At 35.9% G+C, this 19210-nt stretch overlaps 1 long non-coding RNA gene across 3 annotated transcripts; it reads left to right on the top strand.

Moving 5' to 3' along the window:
• Positions 1–15: 15 nt before the first annotated feature.
• LOC113674847 (uncharacterized) lies at positions 16–8813 on the top strand. 3 transcript variants are annotated; one of them, XR_003446555.2, is made up of 6 exons: positions 16–251; positions 4818–4871; positions 5488–5577; positions 5695–5859; positions 6448–6529; positions 8345–8813. It is a non-coding gene; the product is annotated as an uncharacterized LOC113674847 (long non-coding RNA). The 3 variants fall into 3 exon arrangements; XR_003446554.2 differs by lacking the exon at positions 4818–4871 and having other exon boundaries at positions 17–251; XR_016184036.1 differs by lacking the exons at positions 4818–4871; positions 5488–5577 and having other exon boundaries at positions 17–251.
• Positions 8814–19210: the final 10397 nt, after the last annotated feature.

Raw genomic sequence — 19210 nt, 5'->3', positions numbered from 1 at the left:
AAAAACACTGGAAACTAGTTTATAACGTAAATCCAACATGGCGGCTTGGATGAAGATGTAAACAAGAATGAGTTAATGATCTGTCAGTTTTTAGGCAAAAACAGGAAAATAATGAGGATTTTTAACATCACACGCCTTTAAGTTGATGTTGGATCTTGCTAAATGTTGTTTATATGGAAAAAACGACGTCCCAGTGGTGTAAAGTGTAGGAGATGGAGACCTCGTGCAGTCGTTGGGATGAACTGCTGGAGGTAAGGAATAACCTTCTTACAAACTGCTGGACGAGCATGTTGTTTCAATTTATGGAAAGACTCCCATTTAACCCATAAAGTTCTAAAACAAAGTCGTAGTCCTAAAGGTAATCTATTGTTTTGCTATTGTTTTCCTCTTTCAAGTATATACTGAATTAATATGATATGTACAATGTCAACATAATGAAGAATGGACGTAAGAAAAAAAATTCCAAATCGTACTCAATTTATTTCTACTTCATGTCTGGGGCGGATCTAGGATTCGTTTGGCATGAGGAGTTGGTGGTCGGGAGAGGGGGGGAAGGATCTTCTCCAGGAGAGATCTTGGGAAATGGGATTTACAATGCCCAGAGCCAAGAACAAATTAATGCACGAAACGTGAGTTTTGAAAATAATTCACAGTGGCAAATTAACATCATCAACTCAGTTAAATTTTTTTGTTATGATCCTACACTGAATTGCAGCACTGCAGTTTCTTTAGAAACTTACCTCCTTTATCTATCTAATATGATACTTATTTAAGTGTGTGACAGTAAAAGAATCAACATAAATTTAATACTCACAATATTTCTATCCTCACCATGCCAAAGGTTCACCTTAAGTTAACAAAACACGTACCAAAAGAACCCAACTGATTTGGGGCAGATTAAAGATAGAGGCTTCACTCAAGAAAATTTTATCTGCATAATGTATCTATCCATATGAAGGTTCAACATCCCCCCTTTCTTCCCCGGTTACCCCTGGGCATTGGAACTTTTAAAGATTTTTCTTTCCTTTCAATTCTTGCCTGGGGGCAAAAATTGTGTTCAAATGTCTCCCTTTTTTTTTTTCGTGAAAGGTTAAATCAGGGACCTTGATATTCTATGCATTGACCAGACTTTAAAACTAGACCTTTTTAGACCTTTTCCTGTGGTTCATTGCCTCTTGAAAGTGAATTATTTACCCTAAGCACCTTCATATTTGTAATGGTAATTGAACTGAGTGGAGTGCAATGGGTAATCACATGATTTTGAGTGCAATTTGGGATAAATCAGCACTTTTTTGAAGGCCAACCAAATTGCAGGCAAGTGCAATTTGTATTCTTTGAAAAAATTTTGAGTGCTGATTTATCCCAAACTGCACAAGAAAAATCATGCAATTACTAAGTTATAATTATACAAGCAAAATATGCCTCTGTTTCCATTTTTGGCTGTTTTAATTTTTTGTCATGGCTCACCAGTTCACTGAGCTGTTTGCCTTTCCCTGTTTCAGGAGTTTTTGGGCTTTCCCCTCAAGAACTTGCTTCAAATTTTCAAAACCTCTCTCAAGAATAATTCAGTGCTTGTATTCTTTCTCAGACGACAGCAGTAACCATTACTTGAAAACTTTTACTCTCATAATCTTCCCCATCTTTGATACATACTGTTACATAAAACTCCTTTAGGATTTTATCAGGGTCTCCAGTTCATACTTTCATATCTGTTTTTGGAAGCCAGACTTTTAGCCCGTTGTTTTACTTTTGTTAGGTATTTTCAATTTAGCATTCTCCCTCAAATTCTGAATTAAGACATTTTTACTTTCTCTTCACCTGTCCACCATTTTTTTTAGGTGTTTTGGTGACTCACCTGTCAATTAATTTAATTTCAACTTCCTGCACTTGATTTCAACTTTCTGCTCAGTTTGGGGCTAATTGACATGTTCTCACCCAATGAACATGCTGAAAACTTTGCATATGCATTATTAGGTCAGAAATTATATGTGATTTCAAAATCAAATGAGTCAGCACACCACAAGTTTGCCTTTGAACTCGTATAAAATTACAGGACACAAAGTTTAATTACCATTTCATTACATCCATTTTAAGATTGCAAAATTCAGTCACTCAGATACAGGATTTTTTAGTCTTTACAAATGTTTTGTTGATCCAAGTGGTGAGCTGGTTTGTAGAAAGTTGCAAAAGTTGTTTTTCATTTTACTACAATTTGATTGCTTTCTTTTAACAAGCAATTGGTTGTTGTATTTAAGTAAAGCTTCCTTGATGGTGGGGAAAAAGATACAATTTAGAGCAATGGCATGCTTGGTGAATAAATCACACCAGTGAGAGCCAATCTGATTATTTGGATCATCAGTGATTTCAAAATGGAGTGGATGTGAACTAAGTTCAATTTTCTGTCAAGATAGTGATGGAAGACCTACAGTTTATATGTACATGTATCCACTTTCAAATAGCATTTTGTAATGGAGCAATAAAAGATGTGCCTTAAACAAATGGAGCAATGGTATACTAAAAATGTTGTGGAATCAATTGAGTCAATTTCAAGTGATCAAGTTCATAGCATAAGGTACCAAATGTTTTGAATGTTTTCATTCAGACAGAAAAGGACCAGGTCTGTGATAACCCCATTGCAGGCAACTGAAAATTGTTTCAACTGAGACAACATATCTTTTAAACTAAGCAATCGTATTGAAGATCATGACATTTGACTTACTGGTTGTTCCTATATTAAGTAATGATTATACAAAACATATAATTTATGATTAAAATTCCTATAGTCATATATAACTCCTTTGAGCAAATAATGAAGACAACTTAATAAAATATATCAACAAAGAGTTATTGCTCTTTTTTAAAAATTGAAATCTTAATTTTTTTTATTTGATTGGCATCAAGCATTTTGCTGAAATAAGGATGAAATTTTGCTCTGAGACATATTCTGTTTCACTGAATGTATCAATCATCAAATAAAACTCATATGCAAACAAAATGAGAATAAACTTGACAGAGTAACTGTAGATAAGACTTGTATGCTTTTGATTTATTTTTCAATTTTTTCGCAAAGTTGTTTGAAGGAAGATTTTTGATTGTTGAGTTATATTGGGGGTTTCAAACCTCAAAATTCAAAGTTAAATATGGCAGTCCATCACAAGCAGATGTTAGGCATGGTTGTGTTTTTTGATTGTGAGATAATTTAGATAAATACAAAGTAAATCATGATTTAAGTTGAGAGAAAGATGTATGAACCAAATCAATAGTCAAAACACCATATGTTTGTATAATTCAACCAAGATCAATCGCAGGCCTTCACCATTACACTCAGCAGCCAATTTCAGGCATAGGTAAAAAAATGATTTAAAAAGTGCTCTTGTTTACATTGTATTGTTGGGGCAAGGATAGCTAATTATCAAACCAATCTTAAATAAAGAGAGGGAGGACTCAGAAAACAGGAAGTTACAATTGAGAATAGCTTAATATGCAGGTTAATTTAAACTATTTCTACCATTCAAAGGCATCTCCTCAAAAAGGCACATGCATATCTGTACATTAAGTAGTTCACACTAATTTCAGCCAGGTGCTGTAAAGCATTGTTATTGAAAGAAGAATTTGCCTTTTACTTACAACACTTGTCAAGTTTGAAGTTGATGAATATTGCATGTTTAATGTTAATGAATGTTCAAGCAGGTTGTTGGTTACTAGAGTCATCACCTTGCTTCATGATTTTCAGTTGAGAAGGACAACAAACAAGGAATTCACATACATGTACAACTTTTCCCTTATTTTGCTTCTTCAAAGTTAAGAATTTGAATGCAAATTCTGGTTATAGATCAAAGCATCAATTAAGTGTCATACTGTTCCTTGTCTCTGAGGATTTTATTCTCCTTTTCAAACAACAACAGACAGTGTGGAATCTCTGGAGAGAGACCACAGATATTGCAGGAAGTCAATTTTAATATTACATGAACAACAAAAATAGACTGAATATGTGAACAATTCGAAAAATTTGTGGTACACACTTACATCGGCATGAAGATGAAATGTTTACATCTTGACATAGGCATTACATGTGCAGACCATTAATCCTAGAATGAGCGCCTCCACAGATAACCACTCCCCCTCCATCAGCCCAAAAAAATTTCAAAAGGCTCCCCTACTAAACCAAGCTCCTCCCTTCCCTTTTTTCCACGTCTGTATAAGAGTAATGAGACTACAAAGAAAGTTCACATCTGATACTCACATTTTCAAATATGACATGAGCGATAAAAATCACTTGCGCTCCCACACTTGCACCAATTTATAATTATGTTAAGTGTGGAAAGTATTAAAAAAAACCACAATTTTACTCCCACAGGCAATCCGTTGCTTTTACCATAATATTATTTCTTTTCTTCAGGGAACGGTTTGCATAACAAAGTATGTGGTTATATGGGAAGCTAGCCAAAAATCACACGTGTATGATATCTGTTCTGCATAATTTTTGGGGGAAAGCACTGCAGCATGGGTATCCTAGAAGTTCGCAGTATGCTTTTGACTCGAATGTAGCTTAATTGTTATTTGTAATTGTCTAGCAAAAAATAATGTTTGGAAGCTTAACCGTAGAGTGTCGTAAGTGCTTATCGCAAGTTCTCACGTTTGTCTCTTGTATGGGACACCCGGAATTTCTTTCTAAGAACAGGTCTAGTACATGCACTTATAAAAATTGCAGTTGCCCTCGGGTAAATTAGTTATACCACTTGCGATACTTGGTGAACGAATTCCTTCAAATAATGCAGCAAGCCTTTTTTAACAAGCGGGGTCTTTCGCGTTTACAGAGACGCGGCAAGAGTAAGGAAGGTTGAGCAGTCATCAGTGGAGTTTCTCTTCATGTAGGGTCAAAGTCCTCAAATATTTTTTTATTTTTTTTATTTGTGGCATCGAACCCTTTTCGACTGTCGTTGTTTTCCTACTGAAAGTTTCCAGTATCGTTCATTATCCCGTTGAATGCTGACATGAGAGTTTGGAAGGGGTGGGGGGGGGGGGGGGGGTTACGAATTGTAGGCTCGTGACGGTTTAAATTTTCCCGTCAATAACCCATTTTTAGAAGCTAAGTTTTATTCAAATCCCATAATTTTCTTCAATTGCGTGTCCTGGTCTTAGCGGTTATCATCATGATAATCTTCTAGCAGATAGGTGGCCTCATTATATATCCATTATAAGTGTACGTGCCTTTATCCGAAAAGTTTCAAAATAAAGGTCGGTGTTTATTTGCTTGCAACGTAGTTCCTCGTAATTGTTGGAGATTGAAGTACTGTATGATACGGGTAATCTGACATTCCATGGGAAAAGAAAAACATACCGACTTTACGGGCTGTTCAAGTAAGCTGGTTTTAAGTGATTAAAATATGCAGGGAATCTTTTTTAGCAGTTCAAGTTCATCTGAATTTAAGGGACTATATTTTTCCCATTACAACGATGATTGTCTCTCTCTGATGAACTTTACAGAGATTCAAATCAGCCTACTGCTAGTCATCCCCCCATCGATGTGAAATTTCAACAAAGGTGGCCGAAGAGCTTTCCGATTCATGATTTTCGGTAGGAAAACTGATTTGAATTGCAAATAATTTTGACACATTAATATTCATAATATGAGATTGGTCTTGCACGTGGAGAGACCTTACTAGTTGTAAGAAATGTCAGCGTATTTTTCAGGTTCTCGGGGGCCAGGAAAAGCCTTGTTCCAACCCAAATACCTTGGATATCGTCTGTAAAGGCGTGAGAGTGTGTCTTAGAGGTTACTGAAGCAAGTGGTTTGAATTCGAAGACGAAGAAGGCTAAGTATGAATGGATGTCATTTAAGTCGCGACTCTTTTCAAGGTAAACAACGTACGAATATGTATTTATACGTTTTTTGTATATAAATGCAGTGTTTGTGTTTCAGGTTGTTGCTCTAGTAGAATTTATGGTATGAGTTTAATGTAAAAAGGAAAAGCATGTTATACAAAGTTCAGTGTGAGACAATTCTTCTGTAGTAGCCGCCATGACAGTTCTTGATGAACCACGTGACTTTTAGGGCAACAATAGGAAATACGTACTTAATTCATGATGAACTGATCGCCTAATGACTCACTTATCTTTACTTTTATACTTATTATTCTGTACACAGTTTCTATTATATTGGTATTTTAAAGTTAAATTTGTTTCAACGCGCTGTTATTTTCCCTACTTCCAATCCCCACTAGAAAAGAGAATGCCAAGTCGTCTGAAATGATAGAATTCGTATCCGTTTTTAGGTCTTGTGATCATGGTTATGGTACATTGAAATTGTTCATCGAAAATGCGGTGATGGCTCCGATTGAGTCTTTCAATCCCGACATTGATCCTCATCAATCACCCAAAAAGCACTTACCATAATATAAGCATGCACGTTTTTACAATACAAATTTCTGCTTTTTCTCTCATCAGTACCAGCGTCGGGCATAAGATGAGGTTATCACTAGATCAAGAAATTCAAGCGAGGAAAGGAAACAAGACAACTTCCAAAAATGTGAGTTATTTGCTTGTTTGATTGTTTTTATTGTCTGTAATATACGCTTTAACCTGGATTTAACAAATGTCTGAAATTCAAAAACTACCAAGAGTAAAAAATTTAGGAAAAACTACAAACAGAGAAATGATTTCGACTGTTTTCTTTAATGTTTTATTCCGGTGAATATCTCTTTGATCAAGGTGATTTTCAGTCGTTTACAGCACTTTTAAGTTGATGAATCAATTATCACTTTTGATGACAAAATACTGTAGTCACAAAACAAATCTGGTAATTGTTTAGCACTTGAAGCTGAAACCGGCCTAATTCAACTCGTCTCAAAGTCGATACTTTCTTACCTCTGTCTACAGTTGCTCTAAGGTCGCTGAATAGTTTGAGTTTTCTTTTCAAAATTTGATCTTTTGTACTTCATTCGATAAAAACCTTGAAGTGTGATTGTCTAATGCTATAGAATTAGTATTTCTCAATAGTTTTTTTCCCCAAATTCTATTTTAAACCCCTGACAAGTTTGATAGGTTTTTTTTTGACAAACTTAGGAATTTTTTACCTCGTTCGAAGTTTGAAGTTTAAGTGTCAAGTGATCAGCCCTTGCCGCTAAAACCAAATGCAAATAGGATGCTCCAAAAGAGGATACTTTTTTCGCCGATAGTCATTTAATGTTTTCGTGAAAGCGAAAATCCAAAAGCCGTAGCGTTGATTAGACTTATTGCGTTTTCGATGTGGCTTTTATTCAAGGGAAGCGTCTATTTTTAAAACCTATTTGATGAAACACTGACTTCAGTTAGGGCAAATCATATTTTAGATATTTTGTGACCAGATATTTTTTTTAATTCCACCGTTTTCCTTTTTAGTGTATATTTTTTTTCCAAGGATAGTGAAGTTTACCATGTTGTACCACACTTGATATTTTCTTTTCATTAATTTTCAAATGAGAGCTGCATTCTTCTATTCAAGGGCAAAATTGTTTATTACGATTAGGTTTGGTGGTGGCGCCTATGTCGTGGTTCGATTGTGTCCTTGGTTCAAATTTTACTTTCTTTTGTTTTTGGGTATTGTAATGTATGGTAATGATTTTGAATCAAAGGAAAATAAAATTTGAACCAGGGATAAAATTGAACCACAGAACCTATTCACCGTGAACTGTGAACTGAAACTGTGAACTGTATCCTTTCACCTTTCACCTTGATCAGCTTTCGGTAGCCTGATATTGAATTGCGTCATCCAGCGACGGTTTGACAAAATAAATGTCATTTTATTGTCATTGAATTTTCACGAAAATTATGGGATTCTTTGACCTTTGATATGATCATTCTGTTATCTTTTTTTCATCCCAAGTATGAGTAAAAGCACATTGCATGTCACTTGAAATATTTACACAGACCAAAGAAAGGAACGGAAATATAATGATACAACTCATTTCTTACTGCAGTGAATCACATTCCTGCATGATGATCTTAGAGGAATTGCAAGCGAACATTTAAATATGTTGCTTGAATGCAAGTGTTCACTCAGATAGAAAATACTCAATCTTCAAATACCTGAAAAAAATTATTAGAAAGGCAAGATTGTAACTTAATTTCAATACTTTTGAGAACGTAATAAATTTATCGAGAAATCCAGATTACGTCCACGTTCCTTTATAGAGCGACTTAGTCCTATAGGATTTAATAACAGATTTATTCTCGTTTTACATCGCGAAATAGTTTTAACGTTGGTTCATCTATTAACGACTCAAACTCAAAAATCGCGGCTTGAAAACAAGGTGTAAGGTCTGTTGTATTTGTTGATGTATCGTTTCATTCAATTTTCACGCAGATTGACTGATGCACGAATCAAACAAGAAAGGCTGTTACACAAAGACAAGATTTATTCAGAGGTATAAAACAGGTGCAGCCCATTGCCACCCCGAATACCGCCAACAAGAGCCAAGAGACATTTAAAAAAATCGACGACTTGAAGCCAAGCGTAAGCAAATGTTATTTTGCCATTTTATTGAAATCCAAAATTTTTTGCCAACGTAATGCTCATGGCCACGGGCTGTTTAATACTTTTATTTTTTCCCGCCAAAAAACTTAGAAAAATACGTGTGCCTATACTACGCATGCGCCATTTTTTTTTTTTTTTTATTATTTAGTCTGTAAGTAAGATCTGTTCAAATATGGCGAATTTTCCCGCCAAAAGACTTATTAAAAATACGGCGCCCAAAATACGCATGCGCCAATTTTTTTTTCCTAAGTTTGTATTTTTCAAGTAAAGTTCAGGTAATAAACTTCATCTTTATCTCCTTGTTGTCTTCATTTTCTGTATTATCATCTACTATAAGTTGATAAAGAGATCAGTTTTATTGTGTTTCACTCAAAAAGCCACAAGTTTCAAATACCACAAAGAATTTATTTGCTTGTTTAAATTCTCTTTAATAATCAGTTAAATTAATAAATAGGATGTTACGAAAAAGTTTTGTTATATATACTAAGACTTTTGGCGGGAAAATTTGGGCCGATTTGCACAGAGTTTCCCCTGGCAACATTTTCGGCAAAAATTTTAACAAGACTTCATAACAAATTTCCCACCAAGTAAACATTAAACAGCACCTCATGCAAAAAAAATTGAAAAGTAAAGGTCAATTTATCCTCTCTTGGAAAATAAATAATAAAAGGTCTAGAACGTTTCGTTTCTTTCAAAAGATATTCTGACTCGACTATGTTTATCCCTTAGCGGTTTTTTTTTTTGTTTTTTTTTTTTTTTTGCACGAGATGATGTGTGTATGTTTTAAACAAAAAAAAGCATCATGGCAAGCTATAGAGAGCGCTGGAGCCCAATCAGAAAAATTAAAGATTTCAAAATTTTGATGATTCGTAACTTCAATTTTTAAACCGATTTTTTGAAGTCCATAGCTTGCCACTATGTTTTCGTAGAGAAATTGATCTTTAGAGCCACCAGTTTTCGAATGTGACACTGGACACAGGCTGTAAAAGGACCAACAAGGTTTATCCAAAATGTTGAACTAGATTTCCGAAGTAATTTGAAAAAAAAATTGTATAATAACGGTTGAAGCACATCCTTCAAATTTGAATTACCGGCAATAGCTCATACACTCCACGATTAGGCTCAAAATTTCTTAACTCAGTTCGCGAAGCACTTTGAGAAATTATACTTTGAGCAATCTCTTTGAATTTGGTTGTAGCCGTGAGGGCTTAGACAAAATACAATTAGGCCCGAAGTTTCTCACACCAAATTCAAAAAGTAATGTGACAAATGAAATGGTATTATAAATTTATCTTAGCCACAAGCGCCAAGACATACGATATAAACTGAATTTTAAGACGAAACCAAAAGTGTTTGATCTTTTTTCTGTGTTCCTGTGTTACACCGAGTGAGTGCCCATAAGATCTTTCTACCATTTCAAATAAGGTGTAAATAAATTAACTACTAAACTATTTTAAAACCGAATGCCTGGTCTGAAGAGCAGAAGATGATTCTTTATTTCAAGTGCAACTTAATTTGCAAGTTTAACTTGTGGAGTTTATATGAAATAATTCATATTTGTACTGCGGTTGTAGATGAAAGTGAAATGTGATCATCGCAGTAAATTTCCAATTTAAGCAATTGGAAAGAAGCCTGAAAAAAATCAGGGCTTCAACGGGATTCGAACCCGTGACCTCCGCGATACCGGTGCGATGCTCTACCAACTGAGCTATGAAGCCACACATTGGGAGCGAGGTCAATTTATTGAGTTCATATCTTCCCGTGCAGTGAAGTTGACCTCGCTCCCAATGTGTGGCTTCATAGCTCAGTTGGTAGAGCATCGCACCGGTATCGCGGAGGTCACGGGTTCGAATCCCGTTGAAGCCCTGATTTTTTTCAGGCTTCTTCTTTCCAATTGCTTAAATTGGAAATTTACTGCGATGATCACATTTCACTTTCAAGTTTAACTTGATGACCTAACAGTTCCTTTGAAGAACCAATTGTATGTAGACCAGTTAAAAGTCAATACGAATTTTAAAAATTACTAGCTTTTCAACGCAAGGACGCTTTAACTTCGCGAATTTTGGTTCGCACTTCGGTTTGTTAAAATCAACGTTCATTCTGCACAAATTTCAGTATCATTATAAAAATATATACCTTTATTTGCTCCTAATTTCTTAAATTTCCATGTTATTTTTCTATAATATGTTAAGACATTCAACAAGAAAACAGAACATAACTCATTTGGTTTGACAAACTATTGAATTATTCAATTTTGATTCATTTACATTTGATTCGCAAGTTTTCGGAAAAAAGGTGCCTTACCAAAATTTCACACCGTTGTGCAAAAATAAAATCAAGATTCCTCTGGGAATACCAGGAGACTCTAATGCTCCCTCATAGAAATTACCACTTTCCATTAAAATTTTTGAATTCTTGTGTATTAGCCAAAAGCTGCGTCGATTTTAGTTTAAACTGGCTTTAAATGATTTGCCTAGTGATTTTCTTTCAGCGCATAAAATCTACTAGAAATGTAGAACTCTTGCTTTTGCAAAATTTTTGCTGGTTTATATATTAACAATCGGTTTTCAGAAAAAGCTCTTGACCAGGCATTCGAGTCTTAGACGTAACTTCTGCACTAGACATGCCCAATTGATTGCACAAAGGAGTGGATACAAGATATTATGTGGCACTATTTCCTACATGAATGACATACAAATGCAACTTTTTAGAACGAATTAAAGTTCTTTAATTTAGTTCATGTAGAGAATGAATGTGCGGTTAAAAATTATCGTTGTTAGCCGATGTTTGCCGAAATTAGTTGACTGGCCTGAGCTGAGTCAAATGAAGAGTGATTATGGATCAATTAGTACAGCTTTCGTTCGTAAAAGTGTGAACTCGGTCAACTCAGGTAAAATAATAGCTGTCAGACTAAATTGGCGTTGGTCAGTTGATCAATCGATAAGGTTGGTTTATTCCATTGGTTACTTTGTGGGATTTGAAGTCGTTTGTAAGGTGCTGGCTGTTGTTGTAATCTGTAGGAGTCTTTTTAAGCTCGTTAACAAGCTTGATTATCAAAGTCAGTCGTTGAAAATAGGGGAATAAAGGTTTTGACATCGAGCAACATGCCAGTCAATAGTGTGGTTTGTGAGTCAGCGCTGTTCATCAATACGATTTTTGAAATGAAAAAAAACAGCTGGGATGAATTCAACTCTTCAAAAAGATTTAGTTTGAAATTCTAGAAGTCTTTTGTTAGAGTGCCACCTTAACAAATGTCCCCTTTGTGCAACATCAACTGAGGTATACCTATGATACAAACTGTTAAGCAAACGAAAATTGAGCGATTGGTAGTTCAAAATCAAAGATTTCAGTTGCAGCTTTCTGTAGCCAGGTATAAATAAATGTCCAGATGTTACTTTGGTTATTTCGATAAAATGAAATCGTCTGAGATAAATTGCTCAAGTTGTCGCCAGTAGTTTAATTTAATCATACTATCGCTTAGGGTCTACAAAACAATCCCTATCCAAAAATAGTGGGTAATTGAAAACTATTCACTTACCAGGTATCCAGTTCTATCCATTCCCTGACTCTAAATGAAAGAATGAAGTCTTCGTACGATAATAAGACGAGGAGAGCCACTATTTTTGCTACTTTTACTCAATAATTTCAAAATTCTTATCTTTGCAGTATCCAATACTAATTCAGTCATCCTAGTGTATCCTTTTGACCAGAATCTTTGTCCTTCTATCCTTTGGACAACTTTGCTTCTCTTGAAAATATGAATAATGAATATAATCAGGGAATGCTTATCGTCACAGGACGAAGTCGCTTAATCTCGAGACCTTAAAATTTAAGTTCCATAATTTCTCCGCACTAAAGCACAATTATAGAGGAAAAGAAAAACAACAAAACTTTTCGAAATATAACGTTGAATGAAGCAAATTTATTTAGTGTCTTGGGTTATTTATGCTGAATAGTTTTCACATATCCACATGGCCATCTTCAACTTCAAAATTTCCTCTCCGAAATCTTTTTTTCATTGATTCACCAAAAGATAGCCATGAATTTCTCTAGAAATATTTTACAATCATAGTTACTGCTTTCTCGAAGCAAACACCCTAATTTAATCGGACTTCGAATCGAAGAGCCGCTCAGACGAAGCAATCGACTTGTGTTTAGTTGTTTCAACGAGATACGACAAATTTAGGTCTCTGAAAGAATTTGAAACAATATTTTCATAAAGAAATACTCACTTAGTTTTGTTAGTAAATCCAGAGTGCTTCTGACTATCTTTTGTAATGGCCCAAAGTCGTTTGCTTTTCAGAGTGTAACTCTATGTTACTACTTCGAAAGTTTCGTCTACACTCTTCCACGTGCACGGACAGCGTGGTTTACTGAAAACTCTACAATTCCTGATGAATATGGATCAGCACCTTCAGCCAATGATTGACTGATGCGTCACTGATCTGGCGTAAAAGAACGCGAGGCTTTGTGTGAGATTAATTTGCATGCGAGAAGTAGGGAAAAAATTATCATTAATCGCACTGTAGAGAGTATTCTAAAGTATTACGCGAAACTATGGCGAAAATAATGTTTAACTATGGCACTATTGCTTTGTTTTTAAAAAAAGTATGGAATTTTACAGAAATCCTTCCCTTATTTCAAAAGAATAAAAAGCTGACAAGAAAATCGAAAAAGAAACATCATAGTATATGAGGACATCAAAGACGGATTATTAGCTAGGAGACAAAATATGATGAGAAAACCGAAAAAGAAACAAAAACGACAAGATTCCCCGCGCCAGGGTTTGAACCCTGACCACGGACCGCAACATGGTGCAGTCAGATGCTCTACCCACTGAGCTGCGGGGAACTTGTCAACATTTCAGGCTGAATTTTAAAGTCATGTTTTAGGTGTCCTATGCACTGCAAAGATCAAGCATAGAAACATATGCGCTGTTCCACAGGACGAAAAGAATCTCCCTTGCAATGGTTTGCAATTGACCTAATTAGTAAGAAGAAACTCTTTCCACGTAGATTTGCTGGTTCTATGAAGGATTACCTATTTTCCTTTATTAGAGAGTCTCAATAGGGTTAACCAATAGTTGTAAAATGGCCAAAAAGCTAGTCCCTAGGCGTAAAAATTGACAAATATTAACCATTAGTCGTTAAAAAAAAGTTAACCGGGGAAAAAAAACTATCTGGTGACCACAAAGGAAAGTTATTAACCGTCAACCGTAAATTGGCAAAAAATTTTAACCGTTAGCTGTAAAAGCCATCATCCTAGTATTGAGACCCTCTTGTTATATAAATAATTTTTGTTCTGATGCATCTCATCAACTTCACATGTTGAGAAAAAACATGCAATCTATCCGATGATAAACAATATTTGTATCATTATGTGAGGACATTAAAGACATGTCATCAACAAGAAGAAAAATATGATGAGAAAACCAAAAAAGAAACAAAAATGACAAGATTCCCCGCGCCAGGGTTTGAACCCTGACCACGGACCGCAACATGGTGCAGTCAGATGCTCTACCCACTGAGCTGCGGGGAACTTGTCAACAACTCAGGCTCAATTTTAAACCCATGTTTTAGGTGTTCTACGTGTTACAAAGACCAAGCCTAGAAACACACGCACTATTCCATTAGACGAAAAGAATCTCCTTTTCAATAGTTTGCAATTGACCTAAATTAGTAAGAAGAAACCCTCTCCACTTAGACTCGCCGTTTCTATGAAGGATCACCTATTTTCCTTTATTAGAGAGTCTCAATGGGGTTAACTGATAGTTGTAAAACGGCCAAAAAAGTAGGCGTTAGGCGAAAAAGTTGACAAATTTTAACCGTAAGTTTTAAAAAAAAAAGTTAACCATTAAAAAAATACTTTCAGGTGACCACAAAGAGAGATATTAACCGTTGGCCGTAAAAGCAATTACCTTAATGAGACTCTTTTATGAATGAGTAATTGATATGAAGGATTACCTATTTTCCTTTATTAGACAGTCTCAATGGGGTTAACCGATGATTGTGAAATGGCCATAAAGCTAGCCACTAGGTGTAAAAATTGACAAATTTTAACCGTTTTACGGAAAAAAAGGTTACTCGTTAAAAAAAACTTTCTGTTGAGAAAACCAAAAAAGAAACAAAAATGACAAGATTCCCCGCGCCAGGATTTGAACCCTGACCACGGACCGCAATGGTGCAGTCAGATGCTCTACCCACTGAGCTGCGGGGAACTTGTCAACTTATAAATCTGAATTTTTAAACTCATCTTTTAAGAGTCCTACGTACTGCAAAGATCAAGACTGAAAACACGCGCTATTCCATTGGACTAAAATTTAGATTTTCTATCTCTTTGAAGGATTACCTATTTTCTCAGTTATAAGAGAGTCTCAATGGGGTTAACTGATAGTTAAAAAACGGCCAAAAAGTAGGCGTTAGACGTAAAAATTGACAAATTTCAACCATAAGTCTTTAAAAAAAAGTTAACTATAAAAAAATAATTTTTTAGGTGACCACATAGGAGAGATACTGACCGTTAGCTGTAAAAGCTATCACCCCATTGAGAACCTTTTATATGAATGAATAATTTTTGTTTTGATGTATCACACCTTAAGCAAAAGCGTGCAATCTACCTGTTGGTAAAGGATATGTGCATTAGCAAATGAGGACATAGAAAACGTTTTATCAACTAGGAGAAAAAAATTTGGTGACAAAACCGAAAAAGAAGCAAAAATGACAAGATTCCCCGCGCCAGGGTTTGAACCCTGACCACGGACCGCAACATGGTGCAGTCAGATGCTCTACCCACTGAGCTGCGGGGAACTTGTCAACAACGCAAATGGAATTTTAAAGTCCTGTTTTAGGCGTCTTACGCACTGCAAAGATCAAGCTTGGAAACACACGTGCTATTCCATTGGACGAAGAGAATTTTCTTTGCAATGGTTTGCTATTGATCCAAATAGTGAGAAGAAACTGTTTCCACTTGGATTTGAAATTTTTATGAAGGTTTACCTATCTTCCTTGATAAGAGAGTCTCAATGGGGTTATCCGATAGTTGTAAAACAGCAAAACGCTATGCGTTAGGCGTAAAAATTGACAAATTTGAACCCTAAGTCTAAAAAAATTAACAATATAAAAAAATTGTTTAAGATGACCACAAAGGAGAAATATTAACCGTTAGCCGTAAAAAATATCACCCCATTGAGACCCTCCTATATGAATGAGTGATTTTTGTTCTGATGCATCACATCTTGGGAAAAAGCATGCAATCTACTCGTTGATAAATGATATGTGCATCAGTATGTGAGGACATCAAAGACGGATTATCAGCCGGAAGAAAAAATATGATGAGAAAACCGAAAAAGAAACAAAAGTGACAAGATTCCCCGCGCCAGGGTTCGAACCCTGACCACGGACTGCAACATGGTGCGATCAAATGCTCTACCCACTGAGCTGCGTGGAACTTGTCAACATCGCAGGCTGAATTTTAAAGTCATGTTTTAGGTGTCGTACGCACTGCAAAGATCAAGCCTTGAAACATATGCGCTATTCCATAGGACGAAAAGAATCTCCTTTGCAATGGTTTGCAATTGATCCAATTAGTAAGAAGAAACCCTCCCCTCTTAGACTTGCTGTTTCTTATAAGAAGCACCTGTCACCTTCTATTCTCTAAAAAAATTTGTGTACGAATGCATTACCTCTATTCTACTTCTTGAGCAAGAGCGTACAATCTATTCGATGATAAAAGATATGTGTCTCAGTGTATGACGAGATCAAAGACATATTATCGACAAGAAGAAAAATATGATGGAAAACCAAATAAGGAACAAAAATGACAAGATTCCCCGCGCCAGGATTTGAACCCTGACCACGGACTGCAACATGGTGCAGTCAAATGCTCTACCCACTGAGCTGCAGGGAACTTGTCAACATCTCAGGCTCAATTTAAACTCATGTTTTAGGCTTTATATGCACTGCAAAGATCAAGCCAAGAAATAAAAGTGCTATTTCATTGGACGAAAAGAATCTCCTTTGCTATGGTTTGCAATTGACCTAATTAGTAAGAAGAAACCCTCTCCACTTACATTTGTAATTTCTACGAAGGATTACCTATTTTCTTTTATTAAAGAGTCTCAATGGGGTTAACCGATAGTTGTAAAACGGCCAAAGAAGTAGGCGTTAGCCGTAAAAACTGACAAATTTTAACCGTAAGTCTTTAAAAAACATATAGGAGAGACCACATAGGAGAGATATTAACCATAAGCCGTAAAAGCTATCACCCCACTGAGACCCTCTTATATGAATGAGTAATTTTTGTTCCGATGCATCACATCTTAAGCAAAAGCGTGCAATCTACTCGTTGGTAAAGGATATGTGCATCAGTTAATGAGGACATCGAAAACGTTTTATCAGCTAGGAGAAAAAAAATTGATGACAAAACCGAAAAAGAAACAAAAATGACGAGATTCCCCGCGCCAGGGTTTGAACCCTGACCACGGACCGCAACATGGTGCAATCAGATGCTCTACCCACTGAGTTGCGGGGAACTTGTCAACAACGCAAATGGAATTTTAAAGTCCTGTTTTAGGCGTCTTACTCACTGCAACTGATCAAGCTTGGAATCACACGTGCTATTCCATTGGACGAAGAGGATTTTCTTTGCAATGGTTTGCTATTGATCCAAATAGTGAGAAGAAACTGTTTCCACTTAGATTTAGATGAGGACATTGAAAACATTTTATCAGCTAGGAAAAAAATGTGATGAGAAAACCAAATGAAAAAATTCCCCGCGCCAGGGTTTGAACCCTGACCACGGACCGCAACATGGTGCAGTCAGATACTCTACCCACTGAACTGCGGCGAACTTGTCGACAACGCAGTCTGAATTTTAAAGTCATGTTTTAGGTGTCCTATGCACTGCAAAGATCAAGCCTTGAAACATATGCGCTATTCCAAAGAATGAAAAAGATCTCCTTTGCAATGGTTTGCAATTGACTCAGTAGGTAAGAAGAAACTCTTTCCACTTAGATTTGCTGATTTTATGAAGGATTACCTATTTTCCTTTATTAGAGAGTCTAAATAGGGTTAACCGATAGTTGTAAATTGGCTAAAAAGCTAATCTCTAGGTGTAAAAATTGACAAATTGTAAACGTCAGTAGTTAAAAAAAACTGTTAAAAAAAAGACATTTCTGGTGACCGCAATGGAAAGTTATTAATCGTCAACTGTAAATTGGCCAAAATTTCAATCGTTAGCTGTTAAAGCCACCATCCCATTGAGACCCTCTCATAGGTATATACCGTAAAATTCCGGTTATAAGTCCCCCCCCCCCCCCCTCGGCCCATAAGCCCCCCATCACGGTTCCTAAAATAGAATTACATTCGATATATAAAGAGGCTTGAAAGTTTAATAAAAAATTAGTAAAAGTATTTCCATCAACACTGCTGTGGCTCATTTCGAAACGTTTTTTTTTTATTCCGCCACCGCGGATATAAGCCCCTCCGTTTATAAGCCCACCCAATAAACCCCTTACGAAGTTGTATAAGCCCTGGGCTTGTAACCGAAATTTTACGGTATTTTTGTTCTGATGCATCACATCAACTTCACATCTTGTGCAAAAGCGGGCAATCTATTCGATGATAAATAATATGTGTATCAGTATATGAGTAAATTAAAGACGTATTATCGGCTGGGAGAAAAAATATGACGAGAAAACCAAAAATCACAAGATTTCCCGCGCCAGGGTTTGAACCCTGACCACGGACCGCTGCGGTGCGGTCAGAAGTTCTACCCACTGTGCTGCGGGAACTTTTCCTTTTGATCAATACTACGAAATGTGCTTATTCTATTTGGGTTAAGTTCCAACCCCGTCAATGGACCAAACTCTTTTCTAACCAAGCACTTATTTTGTTACAATTTGAACGAGAGCTGTTCATTAGGAGATAGAGCTAAGAACATGAGTGCTTTTAGTAAAGTTAAATTATTGATAGATCTCTTTCCTCTGACACTTTATCAACATTTTGCAAGCCAAATCAATTAATTTAACATTTTTGTTCTTCTTTTAGAATTTTCGGTCGTAACCCAATGAGACAGAAAAATGAACAGTAATCAGTATAAAGAATTCAAATATATATATATATATATATGACGTCGAGAGCGTCGGGGCACATTTTTAGGAAGTTCCTCTTTCCCCTGGATACAATTTGAAATGAAATAAATTTTATTTATTAGCCGATGAAAATGCTACTTCTCAATTTTAGAGATCCTTGTCGAAAGAAGTCTGGCATAATCCTGAAACTGCGCGACTCATCGTTGGGGCTATAAATTTTGCGAATTTTGCCAAAGAATCTCTACAGAGACGTTCGGAAATTCTTTGGATTCGTCGTTACGCGCTCCATCAGCCATCATTAGTGTCACTATAGGAAGTTTTCCTCATAAATTATGACCCACCTAATAACGAAAATTTCAACGCCTTATCAACTGCTGTTGACTTAGTTACTCATTAAGATACTCTCCTAAAAGTCAATTAATTGCACCCCAAAAGTACTTAATTCTTATTTTGGGTAAACAAAAACTCAAGGTTTAATTAACACTCGATTTTTAATGGTACAAGAACCTTTTAAGGCACTTTTTTATGAGTGTTTAGTATGACCGTTAACCTGAAAACAGGTGGATAAAGAAAGAAGCCAATGAGAACTGAAAGAATTAAACGTA

This window comes from Pocillopora damicornis, chromosome 2, assembly GCF_964200805.1.
Source record: "Pocillopora damicornis chromosome 2, jaPocDami1.2, whole genome shotgun sequence".
Classification (NCBI taxonomy): domain Eukaryota; kingdom Metazoa; phylum Cnidaria; class Anthozoa; order Scleractinia; family Pocilloporidae; genus Pocillopora; species Pocillopora damicornis.
Note: the sequence above shows the minus strand (reverse complement) of the source record. Positions and strands in the feature narration are given on the sequence as shown.